The sequence below is a fragment of the Megalops cyprinoides genome, chromosome 11, assembly GCF_013368585.1.
Source record: "Megalops cyprinoides isolate fMegCyp1 chromosome 11, fMegCyp1.pri, whole genome shotgun sequence".
In the NCBI taxonomy this organism is placed as follows: domain Eukaryota; kingdom Metazoa; phylum Chordata; class Actinopteri; order Elopiformes; family Megalopidae; genus Megalops; species Megalops cyprinoides.
In genome coordinates, this window is record NC_050593.1 from 15,559,638 (window position 1) to 15,580,145 (window position 20,508).

The 20,508-nt window shown below is 43.7% G+C and overlaps 1 protein-coding gene across 1 annotated transcript in view; it reads left to right on the forward strand.

The window, feature by feature from the left end:
- The first annotated feature begins 1,726 nt into the window (after positions 1-1,726).
- Positions 1,727-20,508, forward strand: part of LOC118785704 (B-cell CLL/lymphoma 9 protein-like) — a 52,207-nt gene continuing 33,425 nt past the window's right edge. Inside the window, 3 exon segments of the mRNA XM_036540580.1 lie at positions 1,727-2,077; positions 5,885-6,099; positions 20,217-20,297. The gene's annotated coding sequence lies outside the window, so the exon portion shown is untranslated.

The following is a 20,508-nucleotide window of genomic DNA, read 5'->3' on the forward strand; positions in this document are numbered from 1 at the left end:
TGTCATTCGGATTATTGTGTAATGCTGGACGTACTGTCACTTCTGTGTTTGAGGCCTTGGACCATTCCTCATGGATTTCTCAAGACCAGGCATACACAACCTCAGTCTCTAGAGGTTTTTCTTTCCACCAAATGGCTTCCAGGCTTAACCTCCAAAACCTGTCTTGTCTAGATGGATGTTGTATCTCCCCCATGCTCTGTGGAGCTTTAAACAGAGCTGCACCGGAAACATCAAATACCAGGATTCAACACCCCCTGTTTGTAATTGTTTCTGTTATGCCCATTATATTGTTATGTTATGCCCATTTTAGTAAACGTTAATTGATGCAATAAGAAATTCTTTCACCTTACCGCTCAAGCCTGTTTGATAACATTAATTACCCGTAACTGTAACACAGTATCCTCACAGAAGCCTTATAAAATGTGACTTTTTTGACGTTTTAAAATTATTACTGCGATTGCTGTTTAATTTGGTTTGCATTTTTCCCCAAATTTTCATGCCATATATTTGTATTCAGCCAGACCCTTCACAGAAAAAATAGCTAAACATAATTATTACGTCCTTAGATAATGAAATAGTAATGACATAAAGTATCATCAGCGTTTGACCGCATTACATCCAGTCCAGCAACGAATTCTTTGTTGCTTGCTAAACTGGATAGACTCTCCCGTGCACTGATTGCGAGCATTTAATGTATTCAATGGCACACAGACCTGACCTAGAATTGCTACTTAGAATTTGGGCTAAACCAACAAGCAAAGCCAAACAGGGGGAGAACGGCAGAACGAAGGAACGATGTATTCCAGCATGAAATTAACCCCAGATTACGCCCTTGTTCTTTTAACGTGCTTTATAATAACACTTTCGCTCCGTGTATCCGCGCTCGTCTGCGTGGGGTGCGAAGGAACGTTTTTTGGTGAGGGCTCCGAGAGGGGGGGGGGAGTATTGTTATCACCTCTCGGGCACAGTGTGCGATTCCTTCTCCATGAAAACGACTAGCGACTCCCCCCTCCTAACCACCCCAGCACAGAAGTAGGGGTGATACGTGCGTGCCGTACGTTCGGTGTGGAGGAGCAGAAAACACGACGGCGAGCAGAATGGATGACTGAAGATTCCAGAGGAATATACCTCCAAATATCGATGCGCCCTAACACAAATACGCGGGGGATGGCGCTAGCAAGGATATGGCTTGGATTTTTGAAAATAAAATATTTGCTTCTTGTTTGAAACATTGCAGCCGTAGTGATAACAAAATACATCAATGAAACAGAAGAAAGGCGACGCTTTTAATGGACATACTTGTATGTACTTTAAAAGGATAACTGTACCGTACCTTTAAATCACTTAATATTACCAAATTATTGCACGCCAATTATAGCATGTGGAAAAAAGAATTGGAAAACGCCAAAGTACTAAGTTAAATATTGAAAAACAAATAAATAAATAAAGTAGCCGTGGATCACACACCTTATTATTATCAGCCTGAAATACTGAAAAATAGGCAGAAGGGTTTTACCGTTCAGTTAAAGGTGTATATTTTGCCATTGCATGTAGCCCATATGCAGTTTTACCCTAGTGGATCGGCACCGCTTTCGTTCACCTACTCCTTTGAGAGCTTTGTCAGTACTGTCTAAGCTTTGGCTTGCAGACTTTTGTGCGCTGGCTAAGGTTGTGAGCTTGCTGAAAAGCTCCCCTCCCCCAAGCTTTGGCGAAACAGGAACAACTTCTCTCAAAGAAAAAAAAAGTTGCACAAGTTTGAAGCGTCTTGGAGATTTTTTTCTTTTTGGGTCATTTGGCGTATCCTCGTAAAGCGCTGAGATTTTTTTGGATTGCCGCTCTTGGATGTTACAAAGAAAACGTATTCACAGCCTGATTCACTTTTATTTTACTGCATAAGATTTTATTTACCTCGAAGATTATAATTGAGTGAAAGCTTTGTGGAACAAGAAGCTACCTCTTCCTAAAGAGCGAGGATGGGATTCGTGATGCTGCGATTGGTGATCTGTACATAAAATCTTTCGCTGGAATGGAGGATCTTTCTTGTGGAATGCGGACTTAATTTGTTTGGCACAAATGGGTAAGTTTTGTTGTATAGTCCCTATCCAGCGCATCCACTTTATCTTTTTCCTGACGCCTGCTGGCCGGCAGTAAACACGCCTGGCCTTACTCTCTGAGAAATCGTTTGTTTAGTAACAAAATTAAACTATATTTCCAACATTTGAAAGTGGATGTTTTATTCTATGTGAGGTAAAGGTCCAACGTACAATCTCTAAAATGGATGGAACCTTTTGAAAGGGGTAACGTTGATTGCATGAGCCATGTTTCTAGTGACTCGGGCTATCAAATGTTTCAGGGATATGCAAGAAATCCATTATCTGGCTATCCAGCCAGTAGTCTTCAGCAGCAGTGTTTCTTTTTTCACTTCGCAATCAACATCGATGTGAATTATTTTTGTGTTTTGTTTCTTTTCAATAAATATTGGGCCACGTTTGTACACGTGGGTTAAATCAGTGCAATACACTGATTGCAGGCGAAACGGAAACTTTTTTGGGGGAGAATGTTTTGTTGTCGCTCTTCGGTTTCACCAACTTTGTTCTGGCCGTTTTTTGTTCTCCGTGCGGTATTTCATTTTACTGTGAAACTGGGAGCGCAAGGGTAGTATTCTGTTACAACCTTGTTCCTCCGTTCATCAGTGTACAAGCTTTTACAGTGGGGCTGGAACTCGTTATGAAACAAAGCAAAGCGAGCACACAGTGGAGGCGAAACTTAGAATGTTAAAGGGTAAACATGTTGCATTCCTAGCGAAGTCTAACTGTGGATACTTTGCAGTTCTAAACATTTGCTGTTGATTAGCATATCCAGTTGTTTTTTTAAAGAAGGGGCAAACGTCTCGTTTACCCGTCTTTACTGGTGCTTAAATGTGGATTTAATGGTGAGAAATACCAAATGAAAAGTTACTTGATTTAATTGCTCTTATATTGGAGTATTCGGTAGAAGAAGGAAGAGTTTAGTAATTGATTCACTTAATTTACGGAGTTCGATAAACAAGTTTGTCATTATCTAAAAGCAGCTAGATTAACTGACAGATTGTTCTACATACTGTGTTAGTTTTTAGTGGTACATTTTCAGAAACAGAATCGTATGATTACCCAGTTATTACTGGTATTACAAGTTGAAGTGGCACAAAAGAAAAACAACACAACCAAACTGGACCCCAGTCTTTCAAGGTTCACTTTTAAGAAAAAAAAAATCATTACTTGCCCCTCTGCATAAAACACTACTTGGTACTGTGAACTCCTTATAAAATGAATCCCAAAATTGCAAGCTAGGCAAAGTTGTTGATCTTCAGATGTAACATGGTGGTCATTATATGACACAGATACCCAACTGTCTCTGTGTGGTGAAATTAGGGTTGATCAGGTTGGTTTGTGCACCCTAATCCATTTAAACTGAACATGTTCACCATGTCAGCATAGCTGTGCTTTGAGTTTGAGTTTGCTGTTGCCTTTTTTGGCATACCTGTTGAATATATACCGTTCCTGTTTCACCTGTGGTCCAAAGAATTCTGGGTAATTGCCACCCTAGGTGTCTCAGTTGAGTTTAGGTAGATCCATTTCAACTTCAAGGCCTACAGTCCCACAGGTTTTCCTAGTCCTCTGTAAAGCTGCTGACTCTCAGACCTGGAAAGTGAATCAAATTTGTGTTGCTGATACCCAGAGCTGAGAATTGAATTGAAACAATTTTGGTTAAGAGGATATTGTATTAGAAATTGCTCTGATGAAACAAGGAGTACCAGAAGCCTGGGCCCTCTGGTATGATGGACTCTGTTGCACTCTTAGGCCAGGTTCTTAATCTGAATTGCTGCATCTGAAATTTCAAGCATAATTGCTGTATGATGTGTGAGATAAAAGGTACATAGGAGAAAGGAAGAATTAAAAACAACAGTGGAGCTTGACTTGGGCAGTTTTTCCCACCTGAGCCTTCACTGTCAAACAAAGGATTAATCCCAAGCAAATCATCGTCTTCAGCTACTTTTCATTTGGTCCAACTCTAGGGTTCAAAGCATCAAAATAGGACTTTCAAATTTGTGATTACATGGTTCAGATTTTGTTTTTGGTACATATTTCTGAACTGAGTTACACAAAAGTGTCCAGTGCAGATGATAGTCTGTCCATTCTGTAGTCCACACTCAAGGCTCCTTGTGGCAGTGACTTGTGAAAGAGTGAGGCTCTCGCACAACTTTTTCTGGCTGTTACTAGACAATCTTTATGTGGGTGTTTGTCAAAATTCTGTTGTCAGTTTCCGTGAAGAGTGCAGTGAACTTGTGACTTCTCCCTAACTGAACTGGTGAATTACTGGAGCTTGATTGGCGGTTCAATTTTATGATGATTTCAGAAGAGAAGATACAGAGTTCACCTCTCAGGCTGTGATGTTCTGAATGTTCCTGGTAGCAAGGATGGCAGTGGTTTGACGCTTGGATTATCTCTGAACGTGATTTGGCTGGGCTGATCTCTGACAGTTGTATCTTTTTGTGAACACACTAACTAGAGCTGAAAATAATGCATGTTATAGTATCTGCTTTACTTTATTATGGGATCCTTATTGTCTGATGTTGTATGCAGTCAGCAGAACCCAGGTGGCTGATGTGAGGAACTCTCACAACTGACCTGAGGTCAGGTGAAATAAATTCACACAGAAGTGCAGCCTGTAGATGGAAATGTCTGTTTTGGCTAATTGTGCTCACTTGTGGTCCATTCAGAACAGAGCTGGCTTGTGGTACATGCTGCAAAAGTGTTTGTCCAAAGGTGTTTGTCAAAAACTGCTAATAATAAATGTTATCATATTGTATTGTAGGTTACAGCAAATATATACATTTCATATTTTATTTATATGTCTAGCATTTTTAAAATTAGTTTAGCTTGAACTCTTCTATTTTTAATTGCTGTTTGTTATGTCTGAATGCACCGTCAGGATTGCTACTCAATTTCTTTGTACTCTGTGCAATGACAATAAAGGAATCTATCTGTCTATCTTCAACTTTAGAATCACTCGAGCCCTTCTCAACCCTACAGTCAGATGTGCGACTTTCAGACCCTTCCCTTACACAGTCCATCTTATATGACTCTTACTCAAGCATTTGCACCTTTGGTTTCTGTACACCCCATAAATGTGGGTAAAATTGTTGTATGTTATTTGTTGCAAAGGTGCAAACATGGTGCATCAACTGTCCATACTCCACCCACTATACATGTAGAAGATACTTCCGTGTCGTTGGACATCATGTCAGACCCTCATACCCTCATACGTGTGCCCTAGTGAACCACCTCTTGCTTCCACAGTTGTTCCAAAAGAATTTGTGTCAAAATATGTTCAAAATGTGTTCTTATACCTGGCAAAAACAGATCCAGAAGACAAAATCTGAAAAGAGCAAACAGAGGCTTTACTAAAATAAGGAGAAGAATGAAGCATAGGGATCACACATTTATAAATGTGTATTTATGGAATGATTTAGTGTAGTGGAAAGCTGGGTGTGTAATTGATATTAAATCTGGTTGTTATACCTTATGACCCGTAGCTGAAAGAGCTAAATAATGTCTTAAAATAGATCTACATCTAAATCTGTGTTTTCGCTTTCGGTTTGTGTTGCTTCAGTTTGCTTGCAATACATTTCTTGTCTTTATTTTAATTTGATGAAATGATTAGTAGTGTCACAGCTGAATTTTTAAATGACTGCACAGTTTATTGTGATGCTGTTATTAAATTGAAATTGAAATTCTACGTCTGAGATGCGTTGACTCTGCCATCGTTAAAATTATTTTCCCCAGTTTCTGCAGTCTGCTTTCCCTAACTAGTACTCACTCACTGCCCCTTTCTGTCTCTCCAGGTTTGGGAATGGGAGTTGTGACCTGCTCTTAAGGAGGAGCTGTGGTACTGGAGGCTGGGCAGCGGCAGCGACTTGCGGATCAGCTCTAGCGCACACAACCTTCCTTTGTCTGCTGGGGAAGGGTGAGAGGTCAGAGGTTGTGGCCCAGGGGACCTGTGGGCAGGCTCTCCCGATGAGGAACAGCCTGGGTCTGTGAGACCTGGGGGCCATTCAAGGTAACGACAGACGCATGTACACTCTCGCTCACAAGCGAGTGCACACACAGGCTCATATGCACACACACATTTTTTTTGTCTTTGGTGCTGTGTGGTACTTCCTTATCTGAGATGAAATGCAGAGACTGTGTACAGATGATGGCAAGCAAGTGAGCTTGTTTTGTGGGATTTTCAAGATGGTGGATGGAGTTCAAGTCTATGAAGAAGGAACCGCGAGGCAAACATGCTCTTGATCTGTTCAGTTTGGTGTTTGTGCTGGCAGAATGGTAATGTGCAAAAATCGTGAGAGAGTGCATTTTGCCTGGTGTATGCAGTATACTGTTATTCTGCAGAATCATTGGGGTCTCAATAGTGTGCATACCTCACAGGTTTTGAAATTGAATCTTTTTGTGTCGCCACCTCAGCCACTGTTATGTGCTGTGGTTCTTCAAGAGGAAACAGTTGCTCAAGCATTATGCTGCCGAATGGTAATTTTTTGTTGGCTATTGGCAGTCCTTCTTGTAGGCTCAAATTTTTAATCACAATTCATACATGCTTGATAGAGCAATTACTTTAGCTCGTAAGCATCTGATGCACAACAAGCTTTGCATTGTGAAGACAATATAATTTCAACATGCATACACAGAGTTTCAACAGTAATTATGGCAAACTCTAAAACAAACTATTGTTAGAGCTAAATCGCACTGTATCTCAGGCTTCATCAGGCATGCTGTTCTTTACCTGTAGTTCTTGTTCACTGATAAAAATGAGTGGTTAAGTTCTGATTCTTAATGCCAAGGTGTTGATTCTCAAATTGTGAAAGGGCACATTTAATAAATAGCAGTTAGGTTTGAATGTAATCTGCATAGAGGTTTAGATCTGTATTAGAAGAATTAGATCTGCATTACCCAACTCGAGTTCAGCTGGACCTGACACTAGCGTTTGGGGTGGGTGGGTGTTTCACATTTGTTACTGGAGCTCAGCTCTGGTCAAGTATCACTTAAAGTTAGTTATGTGTTTACATGAAATCAAAGTGATGCAGGGCTAGTTTGGAAAAGTCTAAAAAAAGACTTGAAAAGTTAAGCTACTAAATATATGTATAGCATGCCTTTTTACAAGGAAATGCCATTGTAAAGGGGGGAAAAAGCAGACACTAAAATTTAGCACTAGCATCAAAGCGAAATGCATGCTGGTGCAATCAAATGACAGCTCTCATAAGGGAGGTAATTGTGCTAGTGATCCAGATCAGTAAGTCATCAGTTTTGAAGATGGTTCCGGTTAATGTGTCGGCTAACATGGCCAGCCCAAGGATAAACAATAAGGAGAGAGTGGGTTAGGTAACCGTTCACCGCTAACAGTTGGTACATTGCCTCTGAAGATACTGGGTTGTTTGTTTTTATGTTAGCCAACAATACTGGTGTGGATATTGTGTTTGCGTTCTGGTGCGGATGTCTTGTTTTCTCTCTTATCCATGTTTTTCTGCCATTCATTCTACTTTTCCAGTTAGCTGGTAAGATAATTTTAAGAAAAGAAAGAAAAGTGTTTATATTTAGTATGGTGCCTCTGGAGCTTGTTTGGCTGGGGAAAATACCTACCTATCTTGTCAATCTATGGTTTTCTTTTCTCTTTCATATGCATAAATATATAACATTTCTGAGTGATGATCCGAGTGAGTAACCCAGTCTCCAGGCAAAAATGTAGGTATGATGTGGATGTCCAGGACCCAAAAACATTGTAATGGTTGTGGAAATGCTACTCTGCCGTGCTGCACTTCCTTTTTGTCAATGCCGCCTTATTTGTTACCATCTTATGGTATCTTACGGCCAGAGATCCGTGTATGTACCATTAATTACCGCAGTAAAAACTCAGCTGTATACATGGAGAAAGATGTTAGAACATTAACACTTCATTTACTCTGAGTATGAACAACGTAAGGGCAAATGTATTGTAATTAAGTCAGGGCACAAAGCAGGTTTTTTTTTAGCCCCCCCCTTTGACAACTGCTCGTTCATTACATCAGAGCGAGGAGTGGCCTCGACCAGAGGGTCGCTAGTGGCCCATGTTGCAGTTTTACGTTTGAGCAAAGTACTTAACCTGATTTGCCTCAGTACAGAGCCCTCTCTATAAATGGGAGATATATTAAACGTAAGCAACGTCACTTGTTATGTAAAGAGGACAGGGATACTAGGATGAAGGAGCAAAGGAGTGTGGGAAGGGAGCTGGGCTGTTTGTTTCTCCACTATCGGATGTCCCTCGTTTCATCCAAAAATGACAATGAATCAGAAGAGGGAGAAAGTCATGAAGATGCAGAACTGTGGGAGCCTTAACTTTGGATAATTACCATTTAGAACCGCTTATTATATTTCAGACAGTTTGTTTATTTGACCTATTTTGACATTAAAACCTCGGATCATGGTTTAACTTCTGAAATTAGTGAGAAGTTTGAGAAATGTTGGCAGTATTCCTTTTAATGGAATATAAGGACATAGCTCAGCGGTGTATTAGTGTAAGTTTGTAGTCAATGTCATATTAACAGTGCTGGCTAATTCAGATTAGTGTTTAAAAGCAGCTACCTGCTGTGAGTCTCAGTGCTTGCGCTTCATAAACAAGCTACCTTCCCAAATAAGAGTTACCATAAATTGTTCAATTTGTCACCCTGTGTCCTCAGGACAATGCATGACTTGCATAGAGTAAATATACATAGTATGTAGAATAATAAAAATGATCAAATATATTTATTGCTTCTTTTTCTGGTAAGGAACATTAGGCTTACAGTAATGTACACAGACTTGCCTTTTTGTACGAATAGGCCAATGTATATTTCATTGTGTTTTTAATGATGCACTAACTGTAGTTCGTGTCAGCTGTGGGTCAGCATGGTGATTGTGTGTTTGTTTAAAATTTATTTTAAGGAATGGCAGGTTGTTCGTAGAGAGGATAACTGTGTAACTGATTGCAGCTGTAAGATACGAACAGGGAGAGACACAACAGCTGTGACCGAAATGTTCACGCAGTATGTGGGAGTATTTTTCTTTAATGCACGAGCTTCTGAAATGGAAGCTTGTTACTTTTTATGTTGTATTTGCTCTTTTGATGCTTTAGTTTGATTAAAATTGTGTTAAAGCAGCTTTCGTATGTCTCATGGATAGATAGGTTGTTTACACAATCAAGGTTGCATTTGAGAAGGGAAGGTTGGGCTTTGAGTGCGTGTGCCATGGAGGGTACCTTTCCCACCCCTCTGCTCTCACTACAGCTGTCAGGGTCAGTGTGGCGTCTCTCTCTCTCTCCTCTCTCTCCTCTCCTCTTTCTCTCTCTCTCTCTCTCTCTCTCTCCTCTTCTCTCTCTCTCTGTGGGCTGAGTGTGCCCATCAGTGGAGCACTCTGTTTTTCCAGGCCCTGGGAATTGGAAGGTATCCAGGAGGGTCACAACACCCCTCCCCTCCTTATCTGTCTGTATTAGCAGGGGTGAATGTGTCAGAGCCTTTGCGGCCTGCTGCGTGTTCCGCTGGTATTGGCCCCTTGGCTGTAGCAGAGTTTCGGCATGCCCCCCCACCCCCCCCACAGCCCCTCCGCAACTCTCACAGGCAGCGGGACAGCATGCGGCCGAGCCCTGGGCAGAGGGACGAGTGTCCCGCGGATCCGACAGACGGGCCCGGTCTGCGGGGCCCCGCATTCATTACTGACAGAGAGGCCGCGGCGGGGCAGACGCATGTGGAGACATGGCCGTGAGTCACACGTGTCTTTCTGTTCAGTGGCCACATTCAGGTCTGGGCAGATGGTACCATGAGGACTCGGAGCCATTCAGAATGGTAGTCTGTGTTCCCATTTAATTTCTGTGGATGTGCCTGATTCCAGAGCTAGTCCAGCAGCGTCAGGGATTTACTGCCCCTCACTCCACCCTGGCTTTGCCCCTGCATGCCAGCTGTTAAGGTGACAATAGTGTTTTTGAATTGCATGCAAACTGTTTTCGGTTGTCTAGATGGAAGCTCGTGTGGAACCTAATGAGACACTAATACTGAGGCAGAAAGAAAATGATTATGCTTTTGCTCCTCTGCCTTATTTTATGCACCATTTTGATGTGTTTTGTCTATTGATAACAGTTGCCATGCTAAAGTTAAATTGAATTCTAATTAAGTTATAAGCAATAAAATTGCGTGTAATTATCATTTGAGTGTAGTTTGACAATTTGTTTGAGGTTTGTTTAAATTGACTCGCTTGAGGAAATGAAGGGATTTAATGTGAAGTAATTAGTTACATGAACATTTTAAGGAGCGAGTTTTCCACAAATACACGGGCATACACAGAGCTCCCATCATTCAGCCGCGTGTCTCTTATACAGTGTGCAGAATGTGCAGACCCTGCAGCTGTCCACCTACAGAATAATACCTTATGTCAGTCACCTGTGTGAATTCAGCCATGAAAGGAGCCCCCTGTATCCCCGTGCGCTCGGAAAAGCGTCATTCGCATACAGTGTTACATTACCATTGCTTAGCCGAAGCTCTTATCCAGAGCTACTTTCGTGGCGCACAATTTTTTGTTAACCTTGAATTGCCTCAGTAAATTTCCAGCTGTATAAATGGATAAGTACCTTGCCCAAGGGTACAACAGTAGTGCCCCACCAGGGAGTCAAACTTGCAGGCTGTTGTATACTAGCCCTGTTTCCTACCGCTGTACCAAACTGCTTCCAGTGTGTTTGCGTTGCTGAAAATTCTTTTCCGTGTACTTTATACTTCTCTTTCATTTTTCTATTTCTTGCTGTAATCACATAAAATGCAAAGACCTTTCTTTGCTGTGTTTATTTTTTAGGATGCATGTGCGGACGGAAGCGTCTTAATTCCTCATTCCTGGGGTCAGGTTTAGCTGGAAGTGGAGTACATGCAATGACAAATCCTGGTCACGCTGAAGTATAGCTAATCTTGGGGTGGTGTAACCTGTAATCACCGTCATCACCCTCCTGCTGTCTACTGTCTGACCTCACAAAGACTCTAATCAGAGGCCATATCTGGCAGCCTGATAGTACAGAAAAGGTGCATTTGTCTTCAGGAAGGTGAGTGCATGTGAGTATTCGCCTTTGCTTTAGTGTATGTGTGAATTTTCTTGGAGGTTCTAATGGCACAAGCTGGAATGTCGTGTGTTGGGCTGGTAGATCATATGACGTGTGTCTCTGAGAGCGTAACTCTTTACGTACAGACATGTACATTTTCAGTGCAGGTGCCCTTCCGTGCTGGTTGTCGCTGTCAGTTTCTTGTTGTACAGTGTGTCTGTAATTGTGCCCATCACGTGTGGTGTACCCTACAGTGCATTATGTTACTTTATTGATTTGTTCAGCATAGCTTGCGCTTTTACATATCCATTTGCACCATCTGGGATTTGAACCTGAAACTCGCTTGTGAGTCCAGCTCGACTGCGTAGAACCAGGAACATCAATTGGTGAAATCTGGCTCCTCCTACTTGTCCACTGCCAGGCAGGAATACAGGCATGCGTAGTATTACATTGTTAGTTCATTTCTGTGCTAATGGAGCTGGTGTTAGCTGACTGAAGTTGGGAGACATAGGCAGAGTTACTCCAGTCTGCTGCAAGGCACAGCCAGTTTGGTGAGACCGAGAGGTAACAGCCTGAAAGTACACATTTACTCGCTGTAGAGTAGATACTTTGCTAGATTCTAAGTTGGCCAATATGGCGAAAGCGCTTACCTCAACGATGATTCACCACTTACACAAGGGAAGAGTTAAAATGCTGGCAGTGTGAGTTTTGCGGTGAATGACTATTTTACAATTTTAGCAAGCTGCGAGCGCATATTTGAGATGAGCAAGCTGTGAGCATGTATTTGAGATGAGCAAGCTGTGAGCACATATTTGGGCTGGCTAATCTCAGGATACATGAATAGATAGAAAAGATAAATACTTAGCTGTTTGCAACCTAAGAGCTGATATGTTTTTCGAGAGTAACCATACACTTGCTGTGTTCTATGCCAGTATATAGTCTGTCATCTCGATAAAGAAACTTGATACTTGTCAGTCTCCCTTGATAGACTTGGTGAGATAGTGGGGGAGGTGAGTGAGAGCCAGGGTGACCCTGAGGAAGGAACTGTAGTACAAAAATGGACAGTATTTGCCAGGATTTGCTTTGGTTTGTGGCCCTTTTCAGTTTCTGATAGAGGGAAAGCTGAATTGATGCAATTTACAGTATGGTATCTGACACTGACACTATTACACAGAGAAACTACTAGGTCAAGATCAGAGTACTGTGGTTTCCATTGTTCCCAAAGAGACTCATATGTATTCACTGTTATGGGTCAAATCCCCACACTTCATACAGAACTATATATTTTAATTCAGAATTTTGCTGTGACCATATCATTGCAAGTTCTTGAATTACGTAAAAGGAGAAAAATGTTGGTCTTTAGTTTTACTAGCATAAGTTTTAAGACGAGTGGCAATGCTTGCAAGGTGTATATTTCCCACCAATAATTTCCAAACTTTGTAATTTCTCTGATACTTAATCCCAGGGCAGTACTCTCTGCTGCATCTTAGAATCACTACCATAAACAATGATGGTTGAATTCCTCATGGATTACCTAGGCTGAAATAACGTTGATTAAAATTGTGTTTGTACTCTTGATGATTGATGTACTCTTACTAAATACATGAATGGCAATAAATGCATGGGGTTTTAATTGGTAATTCAGAACCTAATCATGAATTTAGTAATCCTGTATTTACTAAAAGATGTTCCAAACCACAGATTCCTTTTTTATGAATGAGACAAATGAGCTTTTAATGGAGTTCATTTCCAGCGTAAAAATAAGTTAATTTCCCTGGTTAATTACTCAAAACCTTGTAAACCACTTTCTCGTCAGACCTTCTTCTGTGTATTCCATTTGTCTTAGTTGGTCGTAGGATTCCAAATACCTGGACATTTATGTGGCAGTGAGGTTGCCCAGTGTACCTTCATATGATGCTGGGAGGCTGGGAGTTAGATTTCCATTTAATTTAATTCCAGATGAGTTTTCTGTCAATACATAGCATATTCAAAGGAGTCACTTTTTTACATAATGTGCTTTATAAATTAAAAGCTGAGAGGAAGTGCTGTCTGAACTCTTTTCTCTTTAATGAAGTGAATTGTCCTTCCGTGAATAATTATGTTTCCAAGCCAGAGTGCACACGGGTGTTAACTGCATGTACGCGTTTCTCTTTTCCTCTTGTCCTTGGTTTTTCATCAACTTTTTTTCCCTGACTATCAGGTATAAGAGCGTGGGGAATGTGGAGCTTGTTTCTGTGAAATTACAGGGGTATCATTTGTATCCCAGTGAGAATGCCAAAGACCAGAGCGGTATCTGAAAATCTGCGCTGGGCTGAGGAGGAAGGTGAAGAATTTGTTGATCTTCATCAGGAGCTTAAGGCTCTATTTAATCCATCTGCAGATAACTACTACTAAAAACAACAATAAATAGAAAGAAGTAGCCTAACTGTTATATATAGAAACACTCTGTGACTTTGTGTCCTGCACTTATGGAAGGTGTTTTATAGGTCAATGTCAGTGACCAGTGGCACCGCGGCTGAGAAATTATCTCCTGAGGTGGTGACACACTCGCTTTCAAAACTCATGTGATGGGTCGTACCTGGCTCTGCCTGTTCCGTCCAGGTTCACTCGCAATGCTCCTTCCTGCAATTTCCACAAGTGCAACATGTGTTTTCGGCCTCGTGGTGGTCCCCCTGCGACCCAACTGACCTGGGTACAGTCCTGAGGCAGACTGGGCCATCTGTCACAGCAGCGGTAGTAAACTAGTTCAAATGAGCCGTTTTATTGTAACAGTTATCCAGATCTTCCTGTGTGTTTTCATCGTTCCCCAAAAAGCTTTTTGGAAGACACTCTGTGTCTCTCTGTTTAATTAAAGTATTTATCTTCCCTCCATTTTTTGGTGTGGGAACGGTGTCTGTTCTCCCTTGTTCTCACCAGCCTCTAACGAGCTGTCAGAGGACGGGCATTCCTGGCACTGTGGCACTGCCTCCGTTTTCATCTATTTGATTGTCAGATGTGGAAACGCAGGTGATGGCATCATCAACTTGATTGCACCTCTTCAGAAACATCCCGGATGAGGGGTTACCTGTGCCCAGTCCAGTCTAAAGGGTAACTGGCAGCCGTATTGTATTTGGTATGCAGTGTTTAACATAGCAGGAATGGTTGAGGCTCTCTTCGTGTGATCAGAATGGTGTGGGCTTGGATCCCCCATTGTCTGGCTGTAGTTTTTCAGGAATCTATAAGGGGTTTCTGGGTTTGTAAGTATGATTTGCCATGTACAGAATCAAGCTTCTGGACAATGCTGTTCATGCTCATTTCTTAATTTAGATTTGCTTCGGTTTTGCATAGAGGTAGATGGCTAATTTGTATTTCAGGAAAAAGAGTAGGTCTGTGTTTTGCCTCTAATCTGTCTCTTTGTCCACCTCCTGTGCCTAAATTAATCTTGTGTATTGCCTGTGGCTCAAATGTAGGAGAATGAGTCGTGCAGCAGAATTTGTTCCTGAGACCTTGCACTCTCTCGTTCCAGTTTGTCTGAATTCAAACGCAGACAGTTTTGCTGGGAAGAACCTAGTGGCAACTGACAGATGCGATTTGGATCCGTCATCCTCCGAAATACGAGAGAGCTGGGACTAGTTCCCATCCGCTTCTTTTTCGCTAATGTCTTTCTTTTGCTAACAAGGCAGTTTTTTATATATTTATCTTCTCCCTCAAATGGCTCGGTCGCCCTTTGCCAAGGCAGCACAGCCCGGTGCCAGATTAATGCTCTGCCGAGCCTGTGCCAAGTGTGGTGTGTTTCAGAGTGCCACAGCTGTGCCAGGCCAGCGTGCGTGGCGATGCCAGCTTTCCCCCTGTGCTGGGGCCAGACTGTGTCAGTGCACCGCTGTGCCAGCCAGAGTGCTGCGCTCTGCCAGGATATTAAACGGATAGTTTTTAGCGGTGGGCCTTTCTCCTGGAATTTTCTATACCGCCAGTCTAGGATAGCCCAGGGGCTGGATGCAGTTCATGTTTAGCGTGGTACTAATTTTAAGGTGGGATTGGGTTGGTAGTATTTTGGGGGGAACTTAGTGGTAGTGGTTTTGAGACAGTAGGCGCTCGAAATCCGTTACCAAGAGGTGAGGGGGCGGAGTGTCCGCTTCTCCTTGGCTGTGGTTTAAAAATGCGCTTTTGGACTAAAAACTGTAGGAATAAAGTAGTCTGTTAAACCACTTCAAATGATGGCTCTGCTTTGTTAAATAGATTACGGATGCTAGAGGAGCATGGTCACTCTTTGCTGTTTCTTTCTGTGTAGCTGCGGTGATAAAAGAGGGCTTGAAGCATCATGCAAATCCTGTCGCATTAAAGGAGCGGTGTCGGTGAGCTCCGCTGTCACCATAGTGACCGGTCCGTCAGGCTCTGTGCACGTCCGCCGGCGTGCATCGCTCTGGAGTGACGTCACTCAGTTGTTCAACACGGCGTCCGGCAAGCAGGTGACGTCAGTCAGCAGGAGCAGAGAAATCAGTTGCTCTAAGGTCATACAGCTGTAAGGAATCTGATTGTGATCAAGGGAGGGTGTAGACATGATATAAAACTGTACCGTGGTCTCTGAGGCAGTGTGGTGATGGCTGCTCCTCCCCTCCCTCTTGCCTCCCTGCTGGTGCTCCCCCGCCCCCTCCCACCTCCCCGTCTCCTCACTGAGCGGGGCCCGGCCCCTCACGTCAGACTCCTGCTCTTCTCGCCCCGGACTTCAAAGGTTCACCCCAGGGCGGGGAGAGGGGGGGGGGGGTGTCTGCGAGCTCTGAGGAGACGGGAGACGAAATTAGGCTGTTCTCCTACCTGACGGCGCCCCGTTCCCCCGCGCTCGGTGATGTCACTGTTTAGCTCGCGTCAGCAAGCACCTGCAGCTTCTGTCTCCTCGGCGCGCGCAAGGTCTCTCTTAAAAGCCTAATGATATCCCCCCCCCAATCTCTGTTTGTCAGAAGTGCCGGTTCTTGCAGGCGCTGCAGAGAGATCTGGGAGGAATCCGCCGGGGCAGGGTGAACGCTGTCCTTCCCCGCAGAGGCGCTGGCTATGCTTGTTCATGTTTGGGGCGCTGACACCATTTTGTAGGTGTTACTCCCAAACGGCATGATAAGGTGCCGCTCCTGTCTCCCGCGGCTGGAGGAGTCCGCAGGGTTAAGCCGGCGCAGGGTTCAGCGGGAGGAGCGAGGCTGCAGATCACCATCTCCTCATTAGGAATGGGAGCCGCATGTGGCACCCCACCTCGCCCGCTCCGCCGCAGCCGTTTTGCTTAGTAATGCAGTCCTTGTCACTGCGATTCTGATTGCTTTTTCAAGGACTGTTGGTCTTTGAGGGCGAGCACAAACAGACACAGTGTGATATGGGGGAAGAAGGGAGAAGAGGCGGAGAGGCGAGGCGTGTGCGTGTGTGTGTGTGTGTTTGCGGCGCACGCTGCGAGGGAATATGGCGATGTGCTTTGGATTCTTAAAGCTGTCGCATTGCCCTGCATAATGCGATTCAGTTGTTTTCGTTTTCCGGCCATGAATGAACCGAGCTGACAAGATCCGGCCCGTACAGTTCTCTCTCTCCTTATCAAAATCTCACAGCAAAAACCGGGCTCATCTTGTGTATGGATGTTTATGCAGGTGTTTAGTTTGAATGGGCATGTGTAGTGTTGATTGCAGCCTTCCCCTTGTTACGTCTCTCTTCTGTTTTTGGGGGGGAAGAGCTGGGGTCAGTAAAAACAGAAGTTGAAATTTATGGAGGCTTTGTGCATCCTGTGTTTTTTGGCACAACAGCTGAATAACAAGATTTATTGCAGCAGAGTTTTACTCTTAAAGGGCAGTTCTCTGAAGACAAAAAAAGACAGGGAAGTGTGTTTGGACCTGCTAGCTAACAGTCAGCATCTGCATCTCTTCTTGGTGTGCACTTTCTCTCTCCGCACAGTTAAATTGTTGATTACTGTTTGAATTTTTTTTTTCAGAGACCTTTATCATTTGAAGCTCAAATTAGCCTAGCGCAGTGAATGAGAACAGAACGGTACACTATTGATTACTGTTTAGATGGTACCCCTAAGGGGCAAGTGGAGAGATAGCAGAGAGTGATTGGAGGGGAATCCTCTGCACTCTGTGTCTGCTGTGTGAGGGAGGCCTTCTTTACGGCACTGCACACACTCCAACATCCAGCGGATCACTGAACTCCTGCCTGCAAGACATTTCTGATTGGAGGAATCCTCTGCCATTTTTTTTTCTCACCGTTCAAGATGTTGAAATAAACAGGGTAAAAAATAATCAGGGTAGTTGGTTACCAGTAATGGGGGGGTGTTCATCTTGAAGCTTGGCATCCCTGCAAATTAAAATGATCTTCACTTATCTTCACTTATATAGCAGTCTCTACCGGCGGAATGGTGGCAGTCAATGAGCTTTGATGCTGACTGTTCCCCCTCTGTGCTTGGTGCTCATCCTAGTCGATTAGTAATTGAATCAGCAGGCTGTTCTCTGTCAGACATGACTAACCATACCCCACCCCCACACATGTACACACACACACTTCTTGTCTCTCCTCTGGGGCACAGCTACAGTGAATCACAGGGGGAAATGAAAACCCGATTACACTATAGGGGAACAATAGGGGCTCAGAGCCCCTGAACCAACTGACCATTGGGGGATTTCCCATAATGCCTTCAGCTCTAGCCAGGGAAATGTTTGCACAGCATGAGTGGAGGAATGTGACCATAGTATGGGAGCAACCACTCAGGGTTGAAAGGCGGGGGGGGGAGGAAGCTAGTGAGAGCCCTCCGGCTCTTCAGGCAGTCTCTGTAAAGGCTTAGTCTGTGTAACCGTACATATGATATATTATTGCACTGAAAGGAATAACCGGAATGACTAAAACATATAAAGTGGTAATCAGAGTGGTTATTTAGGTGAAAGGAAAATCTAATGGACTGAGGCTGTAACTGGGAAATCAGCACCTCACTGCACAGGACAGGCCACTGTTTGGTGTTGGGACTCTCAGCTGTCGTAATTCCTTCTTCAGCTGTTTAATGCAGAAACAGACAACAGAAATAAAGTTAAAGAAAGTATCTGGAAGTAATATGGTAATTACTATAAAGGACATATTTCAGTTATCTCAGTAAATAGGGGTGTGCAAAAATGGATTGAAGAGACCATGAAAATGCATTTGTAGCTGTCCTCCCCATGTTGATTTGTCTTTAAACTGGTACAGGTGGAGCACGTGGTGTCAACAGCGGCATGAGGAAGGGGAGGTGTGATGACCAGAGTAAAATTGTTGTAAATGACAGCAAGCAGGGGACACACTGATATTCTCAGTTACTGTTAGTAGGATGTGCAGTGGACGTAGGCTGAAACGGATTAGGTTGACACTGTGTTGCAGACAAGCCTTTAGAAAATAACCACCAGGAGGTGAAATTGGTTGAGTTACAGTGATGGTTAGTTGAGCCAGTGATGTGGGGGAGGGATAAACAGCAGCCTGTCGGGGCCAGGCTGCCGCCCTTCAGAGGTGCACTGTGTTCATTACATTACCTTACATTACATGCATTTAGCAGACTTCCAGCACAATAGAACATAAGTGTATCCATTCAAGATAAATGAGCAACAGGGTCAGACCAGGCTAACAACACTGACAGACCAGTGGAAGCCAAATACACTGCGATACATCAGTCACTAGAGCACAGAATCCAAAATGCATCACAGTGCTGCACGTATCGTGTTCATTTGAAGCCTGCGTAGATCGGGCTGCAGTGAAACAGCTAAGCAGCCGAGTGGGTCCTCATCTGCAGCGGAGCGCAGATCACTGTAGCAACTGTGAAAACACAGCACCGGTCCAACTCAGGAGTGCCGCTTCCAGGAGAGCGCAGCCGTTTTGGGCCTGGTCGCGACGCGCCGGTTCCAGGAGAGGGGAGCCATTACAGGTCCAGCTGGCTGCAGCCCGATTCTCTCTGGCAGTGGATGGAACCCACGGAGTCTCAGAGGAAGTGGGGGCTGGGGGCACTGAAATGGGGCCAGATGTGAGTCTCACACATACTGTAAAACCTATATGGATCCTCAGCAGTGAGGACAGCCTGTCTGAAAGGTTCTAAGAAGGAGAACTAGAGGATGAAGAAATGGTGTGCTGTGTATGTGCATTTTACTCAGTGACTTCGACTGAGGGGGGAAAACATTGTTTAGTGATGGGAGCTGATTTGTGTGGGCCACTGTTTGTCTCTGTCTGCTGGCTGTAGTAAAGAAACAACCATGTTGATGACACCATGTGACATAAACTGAACACAACAGGGATCATTGTGAGGCGCTCTCCGCAAAACACACACTCAAACGCACAGCGGTTAGCAGACGTGAAATGCGTTAGTCCCGGGAATGACCTACAATCCTCATGATCCACTGTGGCAGCGATGATGATATTCAGGCCTGACCCTGAGACTCACTAAGCAGATTATCCCCCCCCCCCCCCCCCCCCCTCCAGTGAAAGGTGGGGCCGCTGCTCAGGCCCAGTTAGGATGGGGAATCCCCCCACCCGCCTCACTCCACCCCTGACTTATGCCAGGACATGTTGTGTTGTCATCACCATGCTCAACACCTGCCGATGTGGTACCAAATCCCAGCATGTTGTGTGTGCTTTTGGTGCAGTGTACAGTCCGAAGAAGTAAACTCACTCCATTAAACACATTGCACAACATTAAACACACAATTGGGATTGTGTGGCTAAAAGACAAGTGTGTATTATTGGATTGTTGCCTTGGTAAAGGGTATTGGGTAAATCGTAGAGTTTTGTTGATATATTAGATACCGTTATAAATAAAAACACAGACACATACACCTTTAAGGTAAATCTTTTTATGAAAGATCAAGCTCAAACGATTGTCACAAAACTAGCTTCTTCCATTCATGGCTCTCTGATGAACACTCCTAACTATAAGCATGCTGCTCTGTGGTTTGAGAATAATGATGATTTTAGACTTTAGAGAGAAAAACTAATAAAACCAGGTGGTTTCTCATGCTGAGAAAGCATGAAACTGCAAAACTTGCCTTAAATGAAGTGGAAATGCATTGTTCATTAGTGGTGTTGGCTCATACTTTGCAGTGTGTTCAGCAGTGTGTGATGTCTTTCCTCTCATGTTTGGGCAGGTTTGGGAGTTTTCGTTGTGTGACCAGTTGCAGTGCCGAAGCAGAGATGGCTACAGCTATATCGTGACACAGAGGGACATGGTAAGTTCAGCCCCAGACCCCCAGACACCAGGGGTAATTAGCAGCTCACATGCTAAGAAACATGAAGATTGTATTCAGTGTTGTACAACATCTGTCACGTGTTCCAGTTTGTTTTGTGGGCAACCTTTCAGGTTTCAACTCATGCCACTTGTGGAAAGACAGAATTACTGTTCACAGACTCACTGCTGCATTTTTCTGATGTAAAGATGAT